Here is a 20321-nt window from a genome sequence, read left to right on the forward strand (position 1 = left end):
CAACTCTATATCTAGAGTGTCAACCACTTTCTTAAGAGCTCGAGCAGCATCTCTAACCTCCATGGGCCCATCCGTCCTGGTCAAGCGCTGTAGCTCCTTTGTCCATCATCAAACGTCCCCAGGCTTCTTCAACTCTCCAGAGTTGTTTTTTCTCTTCTTCTGTGCGAGATTCTTCCCGTAACCTCATAGATGTTTGGGTCACCGGGCTACTTGTATCCACTGTTGGGAAGTATTCTAGCAAGGAATTATTTCGCCGAACTGGGGAACGCTGCGGCTTGGAACTCCTGGCAAAAGCCTTAACCACTTCCACAACTGCGCCCTCTTCCATGTATTTTCTTCTTCCAGTAGCATTTGGAAAAGCGGAGGCCTGGTTGCCTACCACCCGCTGCCCACTCTTTCCTCCATCACAGAATTTGTCTCCCCCAGAATCCGTGAGACAGCCTGGTGTCAAGACACCAGGGAAGGATTCAACTGATTGGCTACCCTCCTGGGGTAATTTGTTTTGATACTGCAACATTGTAATTCATCACCACCATTCGAAGTTGTTTGTGGGAGCGCCCGCCGATGTCCTTGTCTTGAAAACTTTGACTCGCCGACCGCCATCAGGTACTGGACCCTTCCAGAGAAACTCCTCTTCGGCTCCAGCCCCGTACGGAGTGGGCCCCACGCACTTTCACCCACCCAGGGATATTTATTGACTTCCCAGTCTAGATCCATGGTGTCCTGCACTTGGCTGTCATGGCTATTCACCATGCACCAAGATCTTGCAATAGAAGAGGCTGTGTTAGCCTCTCTATTACCTGAGGGTTGGAAAAGATGTCTTCTTAGGCAGTTTAAAGCCAGGAGCTCCCAAATATATAACTGCATGAAATACAAACTAAGTTATTGGCAGTTTGGCTATTTCAAACGAAATGTAATTTAACCATAATTTGCGAATAATGATATCCAGGGATCAGAAATGAGCATGAGTTTGAATCTAACAGAGGTATAAAATTTTAAGCAAGTCTCGCTACACGATATCAAAAAAACAAACTGGCCTGTAAACTTTTAATTTGCAGGATGCACAGTTTGATGATGGAGCATGACACTTCATGGAATTTGTCCCTCTTTTGTCTATAAGGGGGGGGCATGTATGTATTTCCTGCATGATTGTTTGTCTATCTGTCGGTTTCGTAGGACATGTCGAACATGGAGCGAGCCATATATTAGAAATTTTTCATGCAACCTTAGGAGTCACTGGTGTGGCGTAATTTCTCCTACCCTACAGATATTCAAACATAATAACATTTCTTCTTTACTGCACAAGACTTTTACCATCTAGTTGATCCTCCATGATAATTATAGAGTTAAATTATAAGTAATATTTCATTTAGATAACACATACTTGTACAGTAATATTATGAAATAATTATTTAAAGGGTTATTTTCTTAGGTAAAATTTTTTAAGTTTTGTTTTTTATCTACTCACCATTTGTTTATTATAAAACTCATATCACGTTTAACGATCAATCTTAACTTCTTTTCAAAGATAAATACATTTCTTAAGGTTTTACTCCAAATAATTAAGTAATACTCAATATACAAACCTACGCTCAGATTTATAAACAGTTAACAAAAATAATTGCTATAATCACAGTTTAGCCTTCCATTGGGTTTAAAGAGTACAAGAAGTAGTGATTACCCTTCACTTTCAAATATGCAAATTCAGACAGCAGTACTTGTTGTCTTGTCATTGTCTGCCAGCTGCTTTGTCTGCTGTATCTTCTGCTTCTCTAATGACAGTCAACCTCAAATGAGAATGCATAGCAAGAAGAATGGAAATCATATGTCACATAGTACAAAAATTTTAAGATTAAGGATAGTTTTTATTAATAATCTGGTTATGTTCCTTGTACAATATATTAATAAATATCTCCTCTGGCAAATTTGAAATATTTCAATCCTACATGTTGCACTGGAGCCATGCAGAACCCGCTTGCTAACTATACACTTATTTATTAACATTATTACACCAATTTACATGCTTTAATCCATTCAGTAAGAAATATTAAATTTCATAATCTCCTTCTTTGTATCAGCAATATTTTCTTTTAACAACATTTCACGTACATAATTGAACTAATGTAAAGAAGTCTTGTGCTCTATTTTTCTATGTTGTAGAATTTCTTGTAGCTCAGGTATGTTTGGTATAGCTTCTAGAAAAGAAAAATAGACTTTTTTAATGAATATCAATGTATATGGATGTATATTTTCAAATAATAACACTTACTTGAACGTACTTTATGAAAAATTCTGTCTTTAATGCAACGACTATTATATTCTACAGATTAAAACAGTCTGTAATCAACTGCTCTAATATGAGATTACCAAGACAATATATATATAAGCTTAACTAGTATCCATCAATATAACAAGATGAAACCTTGGAGCCGTTAGGCTATTTATTAGTTATAGGAAAGTCAAGTAGAAAGGCGAATGGCACTTTGGATATTTTATAAAAATGAAACACAGTAACAGCAGTGACTCAGTCGTAAGGTGTAACTGATATTCTGAAAATATGAAACCATGGTGGGGTGGAAATAACATTTAAAATGTTTTCATAATATTTTGGCACACAGTTATTTTTTATTCTTTCACTTATTACAATTATACAATTATTACTTAAATTTTACAGTTAATGATATTGCACCATAAGTTTTAAACAGTAAATGTTGCACAGGAAAGTTTGATGCGGTGGTTTTGCACACCAATGTTAAAAAAGGCGGTGTTGTCCATCAATGATGTAGCTGCAAACGCTGCCGGGCGGAGAGCGATCTTCATATATCCCAGAGTGATTTATGCACAGGATAATCTTACTGCATGTAGTGAATCCCCCCGACACAGTAGGAATTATTTTACAGTTGCACAACAGATTTAGAGCCGAGTTTGTGGAAGTAAAAATGGTGTTGGGTTACGTATATTACTGATTGTGAATGTAATTTAATATTTTTTTATTGAAATAAAGTTCATAATTTTCTCAGCAGGTATCACACATAGGTAAATTAAGAAGCAGCTATAAGATGAGATATAGTTAAATGATAATCTACAACCCCAGTCTATTTAACCTATTTGAAAGCTACAGCCATTAGAAGCCATACATGGTAATACCTCGCCGTTACACCTTTGACGTATTAAAATTAAAACGTAACACATCAATAAAATTCTTTCATTAATTGTTAAATAATTCTAAAATTCAGATTTTATATATATATATATATAATATATATATAAAATTTGTATAAGTGTCAATAGCCTAATATAATTTCAATAAATATTGAATCGCAAAAAGTACTTGCTCCGCTGGGATTCGAACCCGGATCTCTCACTTGCCGGGTGAATGTGCTACCATTTACACCACAGAGCCCTTACTTTTTACGATTCAATTATTTTGTATTTGGCCGTTTCTTTCACATATGTGTTTAAATAACCAAACTAACATATGATCGGAAGATCAAATACCTGTCAAATGACTTCTGTTTACATTCATTAAATTTGTATAAGTGGCAATAGCCTAATTTAATTTCAATAAATATTGAATCGCAAAAAGTACTTGCTCCGCCGGGATTCGAACCCGGATCTCTCACTTTCCGGGTGAATGTGCTACCATTACACCACAGAGCCCTTACTTTTTACGATTCAATTATTTTGTATTTGGCCGTTTCTTTCACATATGTGTTTAAATAACCAAACTAAAATATGATCGGAAGACCAAATTTTATATATATTCCCTCTTAAATTAAACGAAGTTTTTTAAACTTTGACAAATTTACAACTATTATGCGTTCGTTTTATAATTTATAAACATTATGTCCATGTGAAAGAGCACACTAATGTCGGAAGATTAAAAAATAGAACAGAAATATTAGTTGTCTAGCACTTGTAGTTTTATTGCGATTTCAGACATTTCTTCCTCGCTTCAAAAAATATGTAGATTGTATTTATATTAGTTCACCTGGATATTTCATATATTGTCCTACCTTTTACGTTATTCCAGCGTTATGTCCGCTATTGTGAACCAGTTTCAACTGAATTACGTAACTTTTATCAAAGACAGCTATAACTGTGATGATAGTGATATTTTCTAAACATAGTCTCATGTTTTCTCTTTTCATGAAACAAAAGTTACACACACAAGTTCTAAAGCCTCCTAAAGGTTGAAGCCGTAAAACCCCATAATATGTTTTCCAAAATTTTAATATTTCCTCATCATTTTAATACACCTAAATTATTGTTATGTTTAGTGACGAAATATGTATACTTTCAGTGTATTTGGAAAAACTGTCTAAATTTTATAAAATACATGTATTTAAAAATTTAATAGGAAATGAAAAATTCATAAGTAGCTTTTTGGAAGAAAGTAAACGATTTAGGATGATTATAATAATATATATATCTGAGTATATTATAATAATAATATACTCAGATAATTAATTATAGTTTGAAAGATCTGTGCAACTTTTATAGGAAACCCGAGATATTTCTCTGAATATTACAAATACGCCACAGCACGTGCAACTTCGTTAAGGTTCAATTCAGAGTTTCAAGTCTACAAATTTATTTAATGAGATATTTTTTCACGTGGTACATATATATATATTTGATGAATAAATAGGATTCCACATCAGTATTGAAATAATAGACGTTTACACATCAAGTCACCATAAAATTATATTGAAACGTATGGGGATAATGAGACAACATTTGTTCGTACGCCATAAGTTGGTATCCCTACAAGTACACCGAATTTGTTTACAAATTTATTTATTCCGCTATTTTCTCATTGCCATAATGGTTACCCACCAGGAAATGTAATAATATACGCTAACGCTCATCCAAATCCATATTAAGTGACTTGCACCTAAATTGAAGTCATTTGTCCTCATAATTATATAAATAAAGGTTCAAGTAAAATTTCGAGTAGTATTAGGTCAGATTTTCTTCAAGATACGTTTTGACAGGTAGGCAGATAGGCATACAGATGGGACTGAAATTTTTTTAGGTCCATAGGTGATAGGCTTCACTAACGATCAGCCAACAACAATATGTCCTGCATATATTTTGAATAGAAAATGTATACACATAAAGTTCTTAATAAGCTAGTAAGAGTATATAAAGGTATCAGTGAACAGCAAGGTGCATTTATTTACCGCCGGAACACTACTAAGTAATGTGTCGTTAAAATAATTTTTGACACTATTGGAACATTTTGTTCATTACAATGATCGTTTTCAATATATCTGTGAAAATATCTGGTAGCACCTTAATAATGTTAGAGGTTACCAACTTTATTATGCAATAAAGATACATGGGGGGAGCGGCTCGTGGTAAGTGTCACGGAAATTCCTAAATGCAAGCCTAGGCAATAAAAAATAAAAGCTAAATGCTTTTCGTTTTTCGATATTTATTAGTAGTAATATACAATCCCATATATCACACTTCAGAAACTTTATTTGTTACAATACGGTAGCTATTACAATAAGATCAGTATTGAACTTTATAAAACTATTTTAGTTATCACTCTATCAAAAATCTAATACTCTGAGTGTACATTTTAAACTTTAGATAGCAAGAGGTACACTTACTTTTTGGATGTGCCTCGTAGATTCCATTCTGTATTCTTTATTTCTTATTTATTTTGAGCATAACTTATACGAGCTATAAATTTAGTAGTAATACATATCTTACAGCAAAATTTTGTACAATATGTGTCAGTGGACACTGTTTTTAAAAATTATTGTTTCCATAAATTTAAGTATAATCTACTACTGTTTACAAATAAACTACTATAAGTCAATTCAATCTCATTCCACATTTAGAAACAATAAAAACGTAGTTATGTACAATCGCTATTGGCAAAGCCTTTAAGAGCTTATTCTAGAAATTGAAGCGATTAAAGTTTGATTCTACATTACTGTTTAATCTACAGTGAGAATTATAACTACGTTGCTGTACACCCACTCTCAGCCCACGCTGCATTACGTCAAATGATGATGTCTTATATAATGTAGTAACGCAGTGCCTTATTAGTCCATATTATAATACCTGACTAATTCTAGAATTACTTTGAAGTTTGGTCAGGGAACGAATGTTTCTGATTAACATATGTTTATAATTCTCCCTGTGCTAAACAAACTATGTTTTCCTTAGTCTGTAACTAGTTATTATGGGTTTTACAAAATACTAATCTAATAACAGTATATGCTACTTAATGTTTATGTAAATATTAAAATACTTTGTTACTTAAAGTAATTATGAACATCGTAAAGAATAATTATTTTTATTTTTAAGTTTATTTTCATATTTATAATTTTACTGTAATTCAAATTTCTGTTTGACACAACACTCATAAAATGCAGAGAGGATACGTTTTGAGTTGAGTGATTTGGATTGTAAAGTAAAAAATATACATGTTACCTGACTTCCATATGTTATTCAACTAATTACTAAGTATTTTGTTTTAATTTATAACCTTATAGTGCCTTCTACGTTAAAAAATGACGGAAGTATAAAAACTAATCAATTCAAAATAAATCTACACATACGAAAGTATAAATTGAATCAGCTATGAACATCGTAAACAATAGTTATTTTTATTTTTAAGTTTTTTAGTGTATTTTTACATTTTTAATTTTACTTATAATAAAATTTAATTTATTAACAGAATAAATTAATTCAGAGTAAAACGTGGGGTGCTTGATATATTAAATTTTACAATCATTCTATTGGTAATTATCTTTGAGAGGAAACTTGTGAAACGTAGTAAAATTTAACTACTTTTTGCAATTGAGTCTAAAGTATCTATGTTTATAGTGGATAGAAGGATTCTTGAAATTAAATGACTTGAGAAATAAATGGAAAATTTAAAATCATTCAGAGACATACTCTCAATATAATGATAAAAAATATATGTATCAATATTTCTTTTACATATTTTATTCCACTAGAAGGTCATTTATAATATATATTGGGAGATAGTTTGGATGTTATATATTTTATTGGGTTTTATGTTGATTCAAGAATTATTATATTTTTTTGTTCATTAAATTTTTAACAGATTTTCAACAGATATTTAATTGTGCTTGTATTAAAATAAGTAAAATTTAAATATAATGTAACAAAATAAAGTAACACTATTATAAGCTGCATTATATAATATTTATTTTAAGCAAAACTACAACCATGTGAGTTTATTAAATTTGAGTTGCCAGTTTTGTAGGATTGAAAACATAAAGACAATGTATCATATAAATAGCGTTGTTTAGAAGCAAGTTAAACTTTAGTTTGCTTTTTGAAAATAACTTGACAAGAGTTTTAACTAGCCTGCGAGGGAAGAATCAATAATATAAACTCTCTCTCTATGTATGTATGTATGTATATATATATATATAATTTCAATAAACATTGAATCACAAAAAGTACTTGCTCCGCCGGGACTCGAACCCGGATCTGTTACTTGCCAAGTGACTGTGCTACCATTACACCACAGAGCCCTCACTTTTTACGATTCAATTGTTTTGTATTTGGCCGTTTCTTTCACATTTGTGTTTAAATAACCAAACTAACATCTAATCGGAAGACCAAATACCTGTCAAAATGACTTTTATTTACTCGCAAAATTTGTATAAGTGGCAACAGCCGAATTTAATACTTTTATATAAACTAATAAGATTAAATAAACATTTTCTATTAGTAAAATATTTATGTAGAGCATAAATTATTATTCGTGCAATTTTTACAAAACTTGCCTATCTTAATAAAAAAAAGGTAGGAGTACCCCACATTACGTTTCGCGTAACAGGCTTCACTGAGTTTTCATGCAAAACTTCAAGCATATAGGTAATTTAATTCTAAAGATATCTTGGGGGCAGATAGACAGCCAATCGCAGAGAAAAGAAAATTACACAAGCATTACAGTCTGCCAAATTCCATAGAGGGACATGCACCATCATAGCTCACCTTCCTGACTATGTAGAAATGTAATTTCACGCATAATTATAAGTCTGCGGGATGAAATTGTTTTGAGATATCTGGCAACATCATACATTAAATGTTTAGTTTACTACAGTAGGTTTAATAGCGAACTCAAATTATAAGAGCTCTAATGAGCCAGGTGGCAGGAGGTACAACAACGCAAGTGTACATCAAAATCAAATTTTTTCATTGACTTTTAAAATCTATGAATTAAAATGCCATTAGCTGAGATCATATAGTACGCAGTTTGTTTTAAAATGTACTTATTATGCTATTTTCTCGCCGCTATCATGGTTACCCCTATGAAAAATTTAAAACTATTTCATAACCCGTAGTTAAATTCCATAGAACTCCATAGAGCTTGAACTTCATTAACCGCAATATTTATTATGCATTTTTAGAACATGTTTTGCTAACATTATTTACTTGCTCATTATTTTCAAACAGCTCAATAGAAACGTTTTTTGCGCATTCTTAAAATGGACTAACTAATTGTAAGCCAGGTATTTTATCGTACCTCAAACACATAATTTCCGTCCTTTTATTGTGTCATTTAAACCTAAATTGATTTAAATGTAAATGGCATGTGTACATGTCTATTATACAGAATAAGAATGTACAGGACACTCAGCATCGGCACCGTAATGCGTCTGCCGCAGTCAACAGGTTAATCTACTTTATTCCTTCATGCCAATGTAGTTTTACAACCGCAGTCTTAGTTTTGAATTACTTTCCGTTATTATTTACACCTTTCATTATGGTGTGATTGATTAAACTAGGGTATTCAATTTATGACATTTCATTCAATGAACTAGGTTTCATCTTTGGTTTCGAAAGGCCTCGTCCCAAAAATTTACAATTTGAAAAATGTATTGTTTTCATTACAATTAGTAATATTTAATATTTAAGAACTTTAAACAATAGAACATGTATATTTTATATCGCTGTTAGTAAAATAATGCAGTGGAAACTTTAATAATGTGCTTTTGAAGGTTTGTACGTCTGTTAATCCTTCAGTACAAATTAAAGTTTAGTCTTGAAGTATAAAGAGTTATAAAATAGAGTATATAGAGTTTTAATCATTCTCTACAGTTAAAAACCATATTATTACCAGTAAATAACAATTAAAATAGTATATACAATTTTATCCTAAGAAAATATATTTTAATGTTATTCCTTAAAATTATGATACCAAAAATATTATCTAAAGATTGCATTTTTTTTGATTACAGTTCTAGTTTAAGACCCAATACAAAAATTAACGAAATACAAACATATATCTTAATTGGTTCCTGAGAAAAAGTTACATAAGTTAACATTGCCCGACATAAGAATAGTTTTCCCCCTTAAGATTTAACACTTAGTACCAATTTTTCAGACAAAGATATTTTTTCTAAGAAGTTAAAATAAGAACAAAATAAATACAAACAATAAATAATAAATAAAAAAATAAAAAATAAGAACAAAAACCTAAAAACGTAAATTACAATATGAACTTCTAAAGTTTTCAGGCAAAATATTTTGTATGATATGCAGTTATTATGTTATTCATAATAAGTACATAAAACTTCAAGAGCATATATTTTATACTTTTAGAGAATCTTTGACTTGACACTGATGAATTCAACATTGGTAATTTAGCCTTCCAGCACACGCTTAAAACAGTCATATTGTTTTAAACAAAAATTAAAGTGATATTATAGTTAGATCATACTATTGGATGTTTGAATTCTATCATCATAATGTTTTAACACACTTTATGTTTGTCGGAATTGCAAAGACAGAATGACAAGTAAAATTGAGATGGCAAGGGCGTTAAGGAAATTAACGTAGGCATTAAGGAACTGTCAGAGAAAGTTGGTTATTCTGCACTAACGGTGTTTGTGAATAAACAAACGACTGCTGACGTTTCCACTACGGTTCATCAATTTTTAACCGCTGCGTCAAGACAAGCGTCTCTGCCTTTCTCCATAATGCTTTCAGGTATTTACCATTCAGTTAATTTACACATTAGTTAATTTAATTATTTAATTGACACTGAGATTATTTAAAGACAATTATTCATTCAAAGACACATAAACATACTGTAATGGTTTGTTTTTAGACTAATTACAATATATTGTATCTGGTTGTCAATCTTTAAAGTCTATTAAGTTTTTATTATTGTTTGTGCAGAGCATTCAAAACTAGAATAGTATCGTTTTGATTTTTTTGTGCAACGTGTGTTGTAAAACATTAACATCTTAGTTTCAAATTGTTGAATTAAACCAATTGACAAGTGATTCATGTAGTAAAAAAAACCCTTACGGTAAAAAGAGGTATTTTTTATTCTACCTGTTTAAAATTACTTGTTTTCATTGACTTGCTCTGTGAAATTTGAGAACTCAACGTTAGAAATACTGTAAAAAAGTTCCAAATTATTACTAATATTATGATGAAGAAATAACTGATGAGGAGAAACTAAGACATATGTGTTAGTTCAGACATGTACTTTTTTCTGTTATCTATAACAACATAATGAATATTAATAATTATTCGATCTGTGACTACAATTTTGAAGAAACTAACTAGTGCAATAGCCCGTGAAAATTGTAAAAGGAAACACGAGCAATCTACTAGACTAAAATTGTAATTGTATGGTAAAATCATCGAGGGATACTGGTTCTGATTTTTAATGATACTGATTAAGTATGTAAATGTATATAATTCCGAGACTGAAACTGAATAAATAGGATGGTAGAGCCAACAGAAATTGGAAATCAATGACATAGCGTGTGTACTTTATCAGAATTACAGATAATCAGCTTTTGAAGTAGTAATACTGTGGGTACAAGCAAAAAATTAAACCTTGTTGCCCTATAAACTAGGAATGTATTTTATTTTATGAAATAAAAATATTCATAAGTATTAGAACATGGGAACGGTTAGAAAGGGTCTAGGTATGTTGATGTGCACGCAAGCTGTCTCGAGAAACGTTTAGATTACATTGGAGAGCTTTAGCACTGATGCTGGTTAATAAATGACTTAATAAAGGACCAGAAGTAGGCGTCTGATCCATAAAACTGAAGTACATTACATGCGCCTGAAGAAGGCGCTTTTTGACCGAATTCAACTGTTCACTAAAACGATCTGGGACCACAAACGTAATTGGAAAACATTCCACACTCAATGGTCTAAAATATTTGTCTTAATATAAAAACTACAAATGAATGCTAGTTCAATAATAAAAGATGTATTTGGATGACTTAAACATTAAGTGTTAAGTGTTAGAGAGGGCTTCTTAGCCCTAACTTCGCCTGGTAAAATAAGACGTTCTTTACTTTTCTTTACTTAAAAACGTTTATCTAAACTATATTATGAAAGTGTATATTTCAATTTTAACAATCAAACATAGGTATTTAAAATTAAATATTTTAAGTCACTTTAAAATTTGTAAATAAAGCAAAGGACTTCAAAGAACACAGGTTTAACACAAATGATGTGTACGTCTTGCAGACTAATGGACCTATATTCAAATCATGTATAAAGTCAGATTAGCTACAAATGTAAAAAAAGACACTGGTAATATTTGTGATGAAGATAAAATACGATATACTCAAGAGAATTTATGTTTGTATTTTTGTAAGTTTATTCATGATATTACCTTTTATAATAACCCACGTGTTAATTTAAGTAACCACATTTCAATTTTCAAATAAGAATATTTTACATATTTATTATATACATTTGAGAAGAGAATCATATTTTACATGAATCACTTAATGGAAATAAACGCTCGCCGTTGGTAAACGTTGAGAGCGAACCAGACCTTAAGGTGTTAGACTACGACGGTGGAGACATAATCAAGTTAGCGGTTAAAACACCTTTGCCTCAGACCACTTACGGTGCCATTATGTTCTCATTCAGTGGAAACCTCTTTCTTGTATCTGAATAGACAATCTTATAGTACTTACTGCAATCCGTTTATTTTAAGCTGTATAAAATTGTATATTTAAAGCTCTTTTCCTAATGAACGTAATGGTTTATACAAGTAAAAGTTGGCAAAATCTGTAAATATCTGCTTTTTTTCTATAATAATTTTTGATATTATTTATAGTCCAGTATAATCTTATTATACAATTGTATTAAATAAGCATCAATATATCTTTTCTTGACGCTGAAATAACCACAGTAGCGTCTACGATTTACACTTTTTAGCATTGACATTACTATTATTACTAATGTAATCATCTTTAAATAATCATTTAAATTTGAATTATTAGTACACTTTGCATTATTACATTAGATAAACTATTTAAAGGAATAGATTGTCATTATATTGTATTATTTTAGATAAAAAATACATATTTTATAGTTATGTTTAAATTTTCACCTACAGAAGTGAATATTTACTTTTTAACCCTGCGCTAGAAATATAATAACGTTTCTATAACTTATTAACTTATAATCTTTTAGATCAATGTGCCATATTATATAAGAAGTTATGGCACATCTGAATCCCTCATTAAATGACTGACGATTTAATGATTTCCAACATCATTGAAGTAGTAAGTATTTATTTAATATAAAACCACATACATATTCTTTTTAGTAGTAAAGTAGAAAACCTTGACGGATACAAAATTTAAGTTGCATACTCAGTTCCTACACCAATTTGAAGATCTGTTTGATAAAGATTACATAAGCAACAAAATTTAAAGGATCATGTAAAATGATGGTCATAAGCAATGCTTAATACCTGGTACTCCCACACGCCCATATACTGATTTAAAATAATTTAATAACATAATTCTATTTAAAGTTTTGGTTTATAAAACACAACTAGTACTAACAAGTATTCGTCTCTTTTTGCGGTAAAAAGGAATTCTATTTCTAACTGACCTTAAATTTAAATATACAATTAAAACATACATAACCGACAGTTTAACATAGTTTTACAGGGTGGATTTTCAGACGGAGCTAAAACGTGACTTCTGAAAATGTAAGTTGAATGCAACCAATGCTAATGTTTTATGTCATAAACTAAAATTTTTAAAAACTAAAAGACCGGTACCATTTAAATGGTTTGCAGTTTTAGTGCGGGTTTTTATAGACAATATAACACAATTTGGAATCCACATGGAAATATGTGTTTCTAGTCAATCATTGGGATTCTACTACAAACATCATTTAAAGCATTTTAATTGTTTATAATGAATTTCTGAAACTAAGTAAGTAAATTTTAGAACATTGAGAATATATTTGTTTTTTCAATTAAAAATTCAATTACAATAGGTAAAAAGACTTCCTATGCACCTAAAAACCCTACAGGGATTACTGATGCAGTAACAAAACACCCGCAGCCTAGTACTTGACTTATTTATTTTACAAAATACACAATATATACTATCAAATAACTTTTTTTGACATAAACAAATAATAATAGAAACATGAAATAAAGGGAGCTGAGGACTTTCCACTGTAGTATCAATCTTTCATAAGCCACACGGGACCTAATAAAACAGGTATAGAGTTGAAGTTGGACTTCTGACATAGAGGGACTGGATGATTGTGTAGGGTGCTGAAATGGTGCAGTTATATATCCTGATAAAGTTGCATCATTGCTTAAAGGCCATTTCAAAAGTACAGCAACATTATTCTCAGCCTCACAAAATCAATCCTACAGTTTTAATGTATGTGTCGGTTAATACTACCGTTTAAATTATACGTAATTTCTATTTACAACCAGTAGACATTTTTGAAGTCCCGAACTACAAAACTTCAATAAAAAACTGCAAATGCTAAGGATTGTACCTTCCTCAATGATTCAACAGTTCTCAATATATGTGCAACATTATTATCTTTTATATTCAATTAATCCCTGCCTTTAAGTAGACATTTTTTCTAGGACTACAAAACATTTAGGGCTGTCCCAGTTAAAAAAATTAATTATCAGCACGATTGAAATTATTACTGACCCATATATATATATATGGGTCAATTTTAAGGAGCAATTTTAATTGAAGTTAATAATATAAAATTTACTCAATGTCTAAGCCCTTTTTATATATATATATATATATATATATATATATATATCATTCCAATACTTCATAAATCTATGAAATTATGGTTCACCACAGACTACTCTCTTTTCTAACAAGCAAACGATGTTTTCACAACTTCTCAGTTATATTTTAGACATAGTCACAATACACTGTTTGGCCATATTTGCGTTACACGAACAGTCATGCTTTTTTGAATCATTGTATCTGTTCAATGGCCCTATTTTGTGGTTTTAGCCGAGCCTTAGATGTGTTTGGACCACTAAATGCTTCATACAAGATCTATTAACACGTTAAAAGAGCTTTTGTTTTAAAACTGTTTTCATCGTACTTGACCGGAGAATTAAATTTGTAGAAATTCCCCGAAGTGAATTATTTTTAATTCAGTCTAATGCGAAACTGTGATCTCCATTGATCAATTTTGGGACCGTTATTGTTTTTAATATTAATCCATGCTCTGGGTCATTAAAAGTCGAGTCAAGCACAGTTCGATATCCATTCTTCTCGATTAACTAACTAGTATTCCTTGAACACACGTATGTTATTGTTTTTAATATTAATTCATGCTCTGGGTCATTAAAAGTCGAGTCAAGCACAGTTTGATAACCATTCTTCTCGATTAACTAACTAGTATTCCTTGAAACACTCGTATGTTATTGTTTATAATATTAATTCATGCTCTGGTCATTAAAAAGTCGATTCAAGCACAGTTTGATAACCATTCTTCTCGATTAACTAACTATTATTCCTTGAACACTCGTACGTTATTGTTTTTAATATTAATTCATGCTCTGGGTCATTTAAAAGACGAGTCAAAGCACAGTTTGATATCCATTCTCCTCGATTAACTAACTAGTATTCCTTGAACACTCGTATGTTATTGTTTTTAATATTAATTCATGCTCTGGGTCATTTAAAAGTCGAGTCAAGCACAGTTTGGTAACCATTCTTCTCGATTAACTAACTAGTATTCCTTGAACACTCGTATGTTATTGTTTTTAATATTAATTCATGCTCTGGGTCATTAAAAGTCGAGTCAAGCACAGTTTGATAACCATTCTTCTCGATTAACTAACTAGTATTCCTTAAACACTCGTACGTTATTGTTTTTAATATTAATTCATGCTCTGGGTCATTAAAAGTCGAGTCAAGCACAGTTTGATATCCATTCTCCTCGGTTAACTAACTAGTATTCCTTGAACACTCGTATGTTATTGTTTTTAATATTAATTCGTGCTCTGGGTCATTAAAAGTCGAGTCAAGCACAGTTTGATATCCATTCTCCTCGATTAACTAACTAGTATTCCTTGAAAACTCGTATGTTATTCTTGAAAAGTCTATAACCGAAACCATAATATTCTCTTATAATATTCTTCTTGAACTTCTTTAGATTTAAAATTGTATAATGATGGCCTCATAACTTCTTCACTATTGAACATTTTGGGAAACTTGCAAAATAACATAAAGTAGAATATTCATATGGATTATTCCCGTAAAAAACTTTACTCGTCTCTTTACAACTTAAAGACTTTGATCTTCTGTGACTTCACGAGAATCCCTGTTGAGTACATACTGCGGATTTATCAAGTCCCTCCTGACCTACGGGATAGTGATTTAGGGATTTGCCACCCAGGGTAATTTGAAGAGTCTTTCTATCCCAAATAAAGAACGTTGATAATTGTCTGATGGCTTTTAACTTTAACCTTATTCTTGATTTATAATGTTACATTTATAAAAAAAAATATTTACAGGAGTTTCCTGTCTTCTGCAGGCCGCGATTTTGTATCTTGTTAAACATTTGTACTTATTTGTAATAGTTCGTGCTGAGTTCGTAAATGTTGAACTACGATGGATGAACTGCAGATGGATAATCCTCAATTGTAATACTTATTGACGCCGGAAGATGGGACTAATAGAATTTGATAATGTACTGCAATGAGTACTTTTTCAACTGTTTTACGAAGGTTTTAAAATATCTTTTACACATGAATTCGCAGTTAAGGGCTATACAATATGCAAAATATTTGTAGGTAATATTTGTAAATAATGATCCAAATTGGGTTACTTCATTTATTCACATTTCTAATGTCGTTTCAAATCTACCCACTAGGTTTTGTGTGACTGAATATAAAAAATCCAAAAAAATTAAAGTGTATAATATAAGGGATATATAGTGCTATTAACAAATGATAAGTGTTTATGTTGATTATTATAGTATATCAATTTACATCTATCAACAACACACTGCTAAAACGTTAAATGCAATGAGTTATGCAAGGCTAAAACATTAGTCTAAATATTTTGCTTTTGACTTATAAAATAGTATATAAATTACCTTTGTTATATACTACTGTGTTTTGAACATTATACATTATTAATTGTTTACAAATTATAGTACATGTATATCTTTACAGGCATTATATTAAAAAAAGAATTCCTACAGCTAAGAGTACTTCTGTCCATATATGTGTGTCCAAATTTAATATGTTATTGTATCTAGAAATTAAACATAATCCACAAATCGGTGTAAATTATCATAACAAAGTGAAAATTTTAGTCATTATCATTATTATGAAAGTTATGATCGTGACTAAAAATTATGAATGAGATAATTACAAGCCTGGCTCTACCATTAACAGTCCGCTTGAACAAAGTCTGAGACGAGAGTGAGCGTTGTTTTAGCGAAGATATTTTACTCAGTTATGGCAGCTCTCAAATATCAAGGGTCGGTTTCCCCAGGCCCATTACCTAGATTGCTCTTACCGTCGACCACTTTTGTTTAACAACCATCACAAAGATTACTGAGGAGACTGACATCCTCTCTGTTACGTGCAACTAAAATACAAATTTGAGCTAAAATCCAATTAGTAACAGCAAAGCCGAATGAATTTAATTGAGAGCCTACACAGGCATGGTTTAAATCATAGTGTAAACTCAGAAAGTAATAATAAATTTTTTTCAACTTTTAATCTATGAGTTTCAAATGGCACACTTATTATAGCACTAATAATATTTCCAATACATGCGTACAGCACACTGCTAGGGTGTAAGTACTAACACTAGTTTACTTACTACTTACACAAAAACATAAGGTATCAGGGAGAAATAGGGAGGGAGAGAAAGAGAGAGAGAGAGAGAGAGATTTTGTGAGGTTAGATTTAAAAACAGTAAAGATTTATTAACTGTATGGCTATACGAACCCCTTTTTATACTTACATTATCACAGTTAAAATCCATATGTAAATCATACACTATACAACAAAGTACGTGCTCTTGATTCCTAATCCATATTTCCAATATCATACCATGCTCTAGTCTAGGATTTATATCGCTATTTTTATACTCATTCAGTATCGTATACTTATCAGTGAGAAATATATCAGATGTTTCCTCAATGATTTAATTTTTCCAAATTTAATTTTGTTTTTTTATTGTTTTTTCATTTTACTTGCATGTGCTAAGATCACAGACTCCCTGTGATTGCTTCTTCCCTCAAATTCTAGTCATAGAGAGAATGATTTGTTCCACCCAACTAATAAACAGCCTATGCGTTTTGTTACTTCCCATAGTGTAAATATACTGTCCCACAATGTTAAGAAAACCAAATTCAATATTTTACATGTACCTATTGCCAATTTAGTTCCTTACGTCAAATCCAGAATATATTTGTTGGTTAGTTGAAGTAAGAAGTGTTGTTACTATTGTTATACATTTATTCTATAAAAATAAACAAATTTTAAATTGTGCTGAAACTAATTGAATACGTGGTCATGCTGTTATAATACAATGTTTAAAAATAACCGTTCATAACATTTAACAGGATCTTTCAATTCATATTATACACTTCTAAAGAACAAGATGGGTCTTTTAGCTGATTTAGAGATTAGTGAGGCGTAGCTAGCCATGAGGAATTATCGAAAAAAAAGGTAAGTCTATATTCCTTAACGGGTCAATAATTTTGTTTCATGTAAAATTTATTTACAATGATTGAATAGTTTATGCGCGAGAGAACAAATTTACTATCGCATTTATAAAATTAATAGAATAAATTAATAAATTTGTTTTATTAAAATCATGTTTATGCAGGAAATATTTTGCTTTGGATTATAAGATAGTACTTACTGACATATGTTGGAGGTGAAACTTATCTCTATAAGAAGTTTGATTTTTTTTTGTAACAACTCAAATGTAAAAATTCAAAAACATTTAAAAATTAATGAAATCTTAATTTGGAGTTGAGTATAGCATACTCGGACTTGTTACTATACGACACGATTGTATCTCTACCGGTACTGGACTATATTTATTTGAAAATAAAGACTGAAAATATTAAGTGAACATTCTCAGTATGAATTCCGGACAGGTTTTTGGATATAAACTAGACACATTTTGTTTTTGCTACAGAACATATCCGAGCGTGGCGTCAGGCGGAGAATGACGGTCGCATGAGATCACTGAGGCGGAAGATTTGTTCATTTGTCTCACTGTGCACTTACTCACAAGCTGCCTGGATGGATCCGGTATTGTTTCCACCCCAAAGTTTTTACTTCTAGATGTAATCCAAGATTAAAAACAAATTTGTACTGTAATTATGTAATGTGTCCTTTCTATGATTATATTTTAGAAATATAATCTCCTATAGTAATATTTCCTTTTAAATATAGACTTAGTTTTCTTACAGTATCTACTATTAATTGGTTGTAAATTTTACAATACTATTGTTCTATGTATACAATATATCAGTTCAGTTATTATTTTGTATTGTTCAGTTTCCCCTGTCAACGTCATTGTTAAAAAAATGAGTAGGGGAACTGTTACAATTAAATAAAAATGATTTTAAACTAATATAGTATTGCTGATTCTTATACTTAAATGAATGATGTTTCGTTGGCAAGTCATGTGGATCTTCTAGTCAGTTGATGGATTGTTTAATTTACCAGGATATAATTATATTTATTAACTTAACTAACAAATCCAATACCACTTGGTAATACCCATTTGTATTTACTACGTATAAGAAGGCAATAGTTGTCCTTCCATGCGTGTAGCCTAAAATGTGACTAATTTGATAAAAGTAAAATGTACATCATATGTTTTTTTTTATATATAGTAAAATAGTTTATCAGTTAAATTGACGTATAAATTGCATAAGAATTTGATTCAGTGATTCAGTTCTCTTTTTAATAGTTTCCGTTTACTATATATATTTTACAGGTAACACAGTTAGTCAGGGAAAATAGTCGTATAGTAATTTTCCAAACTATCACCTAATTAATATTTATTGGCTCTACGTTATAGAAACATATCACTAAAGGAATTGAAAAAATGTATTTTTGTTGTTATCCGTCTGCACTATATCTCGAGAACGAATTGAGTTAAAGACTTTTGATAATTTTGTAAGTCCTTAATTTGGAATTGAATTCCCTTCATCCGAAATTTGCAAGAAATTTCATATCTACACAATAAAAGACAAGGTCATGACAATTAATGTTCCTCTTATAAAAAATAATAACTTATTATGAGAACTAACCTCAAAATCGGATAATCGTATAAGAATAAAAAATATGGGTACCTTCAATTCTCACAACTACTATTTCTGACCTGCACTGCTACTGCGTCAAAATTGTTGTTCTGATCGTCTGGGAATTCAAACTAATATTCTCAACAAAAAAGAACAGCTTTTTAAAGGTTAAATATGTGTACGTCGGAAAACTTTGGGGTACTAGGTAATTTTTATGTTTGGTCATTTTAAAGGAAATCGTCGAAAACGAAAATGTTTTAGACGCTAGAATCAGAAATACATTAGTTGATTAGTTGTAAAACACCTGTTAATAAAGACTACTTAGAAACATAGATTAAATTTGTTTAAAAATACGTACCAGAAAATGAAACTGTAAATTATATTTCATATATCGATTTTAAAAATTCAAAACAAAATAGACACGTTTGATTAGTAATATGCGAAACTCAACTAATTCAGCTCTTGTGGTATACCATTATGACATGCAATATTGCAGTGTGTTTACTGTGTGAGTTGATCAGTTCTTACGTAATAATGGCCATATTTGGTAATATTAAAGTTGTAGCGCATACTCTAAAAATAAAAACATTTAATGTCGATTGGGGATTTCTAACCATTGCATAAAATTACGATGTCTCATTTGTTGATAAAATATTTTATTAAATAACAAAGAGTAATACAGTAACATTCACGTATTCTTATACATAAAAATATACCGTAAAATGTGTTGCTAAGGACTAATTTAG

The 20321-nt window shown here is 30.6% G+C and overlaps 1 non-coding gene across 1 annotated transcript; it reads right to left on the reverse strand.

Annotated features, from left to right (window-relative positions):
* Positions 1–3589: 3589 nt before the first annotated feature.
* Trnas-gga lies at positions 3590–3660 on the reverse strand. Its single transcript has one exon. It is a non-coding gene; the product is annotated as a tRNA-Ser (tRNA).
* Between the last annotated feature and the right edge of the window lie 16661 nt (positions 3661–20321).

This window comes from Homalodisca vitripennis, chromosome 2 (genome assembly GCF_021130785.1).
Source record: "Homalodisca vitripennis isolate AUS2020 chromosome 2, UT_GWSS_2.1, whole genome shotgun sequence".
NCBI classification, from domain to species: domain Eukaryota; kingdom Metazoa; phylum Arthropoda; class Insecta; order Hemiptera; family Cicadellidae; genus Homalodisca; species Homalodisca vitripennis.